Source organism: Eptesicus fuscus, chromosome 3 (genome assembly GCF_027574615.1).
Source record: "Eptesicus fuscus isolate TK198812 chromosome 3, DD_ASM_mEF_20220401, whole genome shotgun sequence".
Lineage (NCBI taxonomy): Eukaryota > Metazoa > Chordata > Mammalia > Chiroptera > Vespertilionidae > Eptesicus > Eptesicus fuscus.
Window position 1 is genome coordinate 65587245 of NC_072475.1, and position 6517 is coordinate 65593761.

Consider the following 6517-nt stretch of genomic DNA (forward strand, 5'->3'; position numbering starts at 1 on the left):
CCCCTAACCACTCCCCTGCCAGCCTGATTGACACCTAACTGCTCCCCTGCTGGCCCGATCACCCCCAACTGTCCTCCCCTGCCAGCCATATTGTGACAATGTGGGGGTGGCCATCTTGTGATGACATGGGGGTGGCCATCTTGTGGCAGCCATCTTGTGACAACGTTGGTGCAGCCATCTTGTGATGACGTGGGGGTGGCCATCTTGTGATGACATGGGGGTGTCCATCTTATGGTGGACATCCTGTGACAACGTGGGGGTAGCCATCTTGTGATGATGTGGGGGCGGCCATCTTGTGATGACATGGGGGAGGCCATCTTGTGATGCGAGGGTGTGAGGGTCAATTTGCATATTACCTCTTTATTATATAGGACGTATGAGTCTTTGACCATACAAAATTGCCATCTCTGGATCACTCCTCAGCCCTATCATCATTAAAATGCAGCTACAGATTTCTGGGACCAATAAGGGTAAAGAAAACAGTTATTAAGTCATCCTGACTCACAGTTCTAGTGTATCAGAGAGTAATTATGGGAGTGGCCCAGAGGGCAACGAGGAAAGGTGATCACACGAGGAAGTTTCGTTTGGCACCTACATCTGGCCTTAGTTCTTAAAGGAGAGCAGGTGCTCTGTATAAGAAAAATACATTTTCGGGAGGTCAGGGAGAGAAATACAAAAATCCTGGGCTTCCAAGTCACAATACCCGGTTGAAATCCTGGATCTCCTGTTTTGTATCCTTGAACAAGTCATTTAACTGCTCTGAGCCTCAGTTACTTCTCTTATAAATGATAGATTATCAACTTCAGAAGATTGCCATGAACAGTAAAGAAGGTAATATTGTAAAGCACAGGAAGTATTGAGCAATGTATAATGAAAAGAGGAATGGGACAAGCCACGTGTTAAAAGTAGAGAGGCAGCAGTCATACTACAGACATACTAGAGAAAACTAGCCTCATATTCCCCTTTTAATTATTTCAGTGGACACATGTGTTGCAACCTGGGGCAGGAATTGAGGTGCGGACAATTGAGTATTGAGGAATTAGCCCTCCTTCAAAGAGCTGATAGTATGGTTGGGAGGGGAGGCTTACAGAATGGAAGGCCTGAGCAAAGCAAATGCCCAGAGGACTGGTTGTTAGTGCCTTTATGAACAAGGGAAGCCAGAACAGAAGCCCTTCTTCTAATCCTGAGAGTCGAGGTATCTAGAAAAGCCAACTTTTTGTGGAAGATTTGGTTCTTGGACTGGACCTTGAAGAACGGTAGTATTAAGATATGACCACTGGGAAAAGGTGAGAAAACCGTAGTGATTGGATAGGGTCAGATTATGACAGGTCTAGAAATTCATCAGCCAGTTGAGCCTTGCTCTGGATGACATTGGGGAGCCACTGAAGGTTTTTACCAGGGAGTATCCCAATGAGATAGTATTTATGACAACTTAGCCTCCTCGCAGTAGAACTAAAGGAGGAATAAGGGAGTGGGAGGGGACAAGAAGGGAACAAGGGCTAGATGGGTGGTAATCTTCCTTGAATCATGTCTTAACTGCATCCTCTGAGCCAGTCATCGAGTCTTGTTGATCTCTCCCTTGAAATAACTTATCCCCATTGCTTCTATACATTATTTCATTTATCCAAGGAAGCAGTTTTCCAGCTGGATCGACTGGAAGACTGGTGCCATGGACAGAGGCAAGGAAGTTGGAGAACTAGCTTGATTAAAGATAGACAATAAATTTGTTTTTGGCATGTTGAATTTGAGGTAGTAGCTGAATGTTCAAATGGAAAAGTAAAGTTGAGCTGACTTTTCAACACGACTGGAAGCGACTTTAATACTCAAACAACATGAAATTCTAGAGTTTAACCAAAATCAGATACGGAAAAATATTGAACATACTCTGTCATTCTAGTCTTTTCTCTGTTGATGTGGAATTACTGTGTGGGGAACTGAGTATAGTCACATAGTTTATGTTTCCTTCAGCTGGAGTTATGGGGAATAATAAATGGAATTGTGATGGAAATGTTATATAAGATTGTTAAACAAACAAAAAGAGTAGGGAATATTAAATGCTGAAAAATGTGGGTAAATATTTTAGCTTTTTGGAGGTGTGGTTTGAAAAACTCCTATCAATTATGTAATTGGATTTCCTGAAAGGATTTATGACCGACATAAATGATTCTGGGATGGTTCTGAGCAATATTTTAACAATTTGGAAGATGGTCTCCTTTCAAAGGGGAGAACTTAGCCTCTGAGGGGAGACCATCTTCCCATTCCATCCATAAAAACTGCAGGAAAACTTCACTAGACCACTGGGCTCGTGATGTTCAGTCTTGAGGGCTAATCCTGCCTAGTTTCCTCAGAAAAGAAGAATCTGGCAGATGCTTGCTGTTTCTCAGTTACTGGAGGACCCCTAAAACCCTCTTTTAGTTTCTCTCCCCTTTATCTCCTTCCACTCGTGCCTTATTGGTAACAACTATAAAGAAGTAGTTATAAAATGGTTATGAAACTTTTACTTGAAGCAGAGATGATTACGTGGTTTGGGAGGGAAGGGGGAAAGGACTAAATAAAAGGTGACGTTAAGCTGTTAAAGAAAGAGATGAACATTAATAGCAACATCTTGATTTTGTTAAGAGGCGAGCTGAAGCCATCTGAAACAGGCAGGGAACAAGGTGATAATAAGAGAAAATGTGTTTCTCCGACAAAGGAGCAGACAGCAGGGGACAGCACTTCAGAGAAAGAGGTGAACATTAGGGAAAGTGTGCAGAGAGGACGCGCTAATCCCTCTGAATCACACTGGCGGAAGCACGGGCTGTTTGAACTCCTTGGCAGCTTCAGCCAGGGCTCAAAGTGGAGCGTGAGGAATGAGAACAAAAGAAAAGTTCACTCTGTGAATTCCTCTTGTCAGGGCAGGGGAAATTGCTTTGAGGCCAGCACTAGAAGATGCTAATGGTAGGAAGGAGAACCCAGTAGAAGAGGAACAAAAATGTCAGGTCATCGGGAGCTTGCCTAGCATAAAGGAAATAAAAGCACCACCGACAAGACATTCAGCCAGGATCCCACCACGTCCTGCTGTGCGGGTCACTTCTAACCAGTGCTCAGCAGGCTCAGGTCTGCAGCTAACGCAACTGCTTGGAGGATTTGCGTTCACTTGACAAACATAATTGAGCTCTCTCTGTGTCAGTGAGGACTAATGCCGGGAGGTGCAATGGGAGCCCTTATATCTTTGTAGCAACTGGCTTTGTGAAGTCAGAAGGATCACTGGGAAGTGAGAACTGGGAAATCATTACCGCCCCTGGAAGGGCAGAGCCAGCAGAAAATAGGGTAAGATGTAGGACAGCCGAAGTGGTAACTGGGAAGAAATACTAGGTGTGCCAGTTAATAATGCGGATTTTTTTCAATAGATGGAGTTACACATACTAGAATGTTGATATATATGCGATTCGATATGTATGCTATTTTGTATTGACAGCAAGCTTCAAAACTTCATGTCAAATTTGCTGAAGGTGTTAACATCATAGATATTTTTACGCTTAAAAATGTCGAATTTTGTGCCAAAAAAGAGCATTTGCGAGAAGTTTTCTTTCATTACTTTATTTTGAAGAAAAGTGCTGCTGAAAGTTATCGTATACTTCAGGAAACTTATGGTGAACATGCTCCGTCTCAAGATACTTGTGAACGCTGGTTTAAACGCTTTAAAAGTGATGATTTCTATGTGAAAGACAAAGAACGTCCAGGTCAACCAAAAAAAGTTTAAAGACCAACAATTACAAGCATTACTGGATGAAGATGTGTGTCAAAGTCAAAAAACAACTTGCAGAAAGATTAAACTTGCTCAGCAAACAATTTCCGATCATTTACAAGCAATGGGAGAGATTTTAAAGGAAGGAAAATGGGTGCCACATCAGCTGAACGAAAGACAAATGGAAAACCAAAAAGTCATCAGTAAAATGTTGCTTCAATAGCACGAAAGAAAGTCTTTTTTGCATCGAGTTGTGACTGGCGATGAAAAGTGGATTTGAGAATCCCAAATGCACAAAATCATGGGTTGATCCAGGACAACCATCAACATCGACTGCAAGGCCAAATTGCTTCAGAAAGAAGACAATGCTCTGCGTTTGGTGGGATCAGGAAGGTGTGGTGTATTATGAGCTTCTAAAACCAGGTGAAACCATTAATATTGATCGCTACCGACAACAAATAATCAACTTGAATCATGCTTTGATTGTGAAACGACCAGAATGTGCCAGAAGACATGGCAAAGTAATTTTACTTCATGATAACGCACCATCACACACTTTAAAACCAGTTACACCAATCAGAAAGGATATGTGCACCCCTATGTTCATAGCAGCACAATTTACCATAGCTAAGATTTGGAAACAGCCTAAGTGCCCATCAGCAAATGAGTGGATTAAAAAACTGTGGTATATCTACACAATGGAATACTATGTTGTGGTAAAAAAAGAAGGAATTCTTACCATTTGCAATAGCATGGATGGAACTGGAGAGCATTATGCTATGCTAAATAAGCCAGTCAGAGAAAGATAAATATCACATGATCTCACTCATTTGTGGAATATAATGAACATAAACTGATGAACAAAAACAGATCCAGAGACAGAGAAGCATCAATCAGACCGTCAAACCTCAGAGGGGAGTGATCAACCAAAGGACTTACATGCATGCATATAAGCCTAACCAATGGACACAGACACCATTTTTCTCATAAAAATTATTAGGATATACAATGGATTGGACACATCAGGCCAGTGAGTGAGTGGGGGGTTGGTGGGGGGAGTTAATGGGGGGATGACACATATGTAATATCTTAATCAGTAAAGAAAAAAATTAAATAAATAAACATTTCAATAAATAAATAAAGACACGTTAAAAGATCTTGCCTGGGAAGTATTAACCCACCCACTGTATTCACCAGACCTTGCTCCTTCAGATTACCACTTGTTTCAATCAATGGCACACGCACTTTCTGAGCAGCACTTCAAAACATACAAAGAAGTGGAAAATTGGGTCTGAATGGTTTGCCTCAAAACAAGAAAAGTTCTATTGGGACATTATCCACAAATTACCTGAAAGATGGGGGAAATGTGTAGCTAGCGATGGACATTACTTTGAAAGTTTCTCTTGAAATTATCGTGTTTTCTTTGATTACAAAGTCCACCATTATTAACCGGTACACCTAGTATGTCTGTTCAGACTCCCTAAGAAGAAAGACATAGCCTTCCTCCCCCAGGCCTATCAGTTCCCATCCATACGCTAGATGATGCTTCCCTCCCCTTTAGGCCTTTTAGAGTGGTCCTGGGAGTTGTGTGGAGATCATGTGATGAAGTCGGGAGAACATGAGAATCTCTGCACGTGGGAACCTGTGATCAGCTGCAGGAGCTAGAAACTCTAGGTGCTTTTTCTGTGTATTTTATGAGCCACTGAGAATTTTTAAGTGCCTTCCCTCCAGATTCTAACTCAAATGTTGCAAACTAGGCACACCTAGGTTTTGTTGGGCTACCAGAATATTTTTTAAAAATTGATCCAGCACTTTCCCCTGGAAATCCAGCTTTTTGGCTTCTCCGAGAGACTGGGAAGATCTGACAGCATTGGAGGCACAGCAGTGGTTAGCGAGTGGGTAGCAACTGTCCGATTTGGGCGGACGCCTGTGCTCTCTCCAGGTGGGCCATCTTTACCACTCACACTAGGGTGACCACATAACTTGTCCAAACTAGGGCACTTTTGAGAGTAAAAGGGGTTGCTATTAGTAATTATGCCTGCACCACAGACGTAAACCTGGATTGTTGTGGACAGTGGACAGTGGACTGTGAGGATGTATGGTGATCCGAACATACAGCTTACACTGGGCTTGCTCCTCTTCTGTACCCACTGTTATTTGGATTATGTGGTCATAAGTCAGGAACTCTTATGAGGAATAAGGGAGATAAAAGGTGTAAAATGAGAAAGAGACCTGAAAGGTTTTTTTTAAAAAAGGAAAGAAATGGAAAATAATTTTTAAATGAATGCCAATTACATCAAACCTTCAGGTAAAGGCAGAGCCTTGCTGGTGGCTGGCTCAGCGTGTGAGTTTGACCTTCCTGGCTGCCTGCCCTACACAGCACTGTCAGTTTTAATAAGCTGTAATCCCGTAGCTACGAGCGAGACTAATCAAACTGCAGAGAGCAGCCTGTTCCTAATCAGGAAGGCACAGGGTAATCATTTAACTCTGTGGGTTCTCAGTGAGCTCCAAGCTGCCTCAACAGAAAAAAACAACATCCTGGGTAAGATAGTTGCTCACACACTCTAATCTTGGCCTTTGGATGGTCTTTGTTTGAAGTTTTTAAAATTCTTTAATTATACTAATATTTGATTTTTAAATGTTTTAGAAGAATCTTTTCCCTTTATTCCCAGAGAATAAAATATTCCTCCCTCAAGGCATATAGGAAACCTCAGACTCCTATTGATTATCCAGGAGTCCACTTGAACCTATCAGAGACCCAAATCCTTTCAACACCGTTCAGGGTGGAAG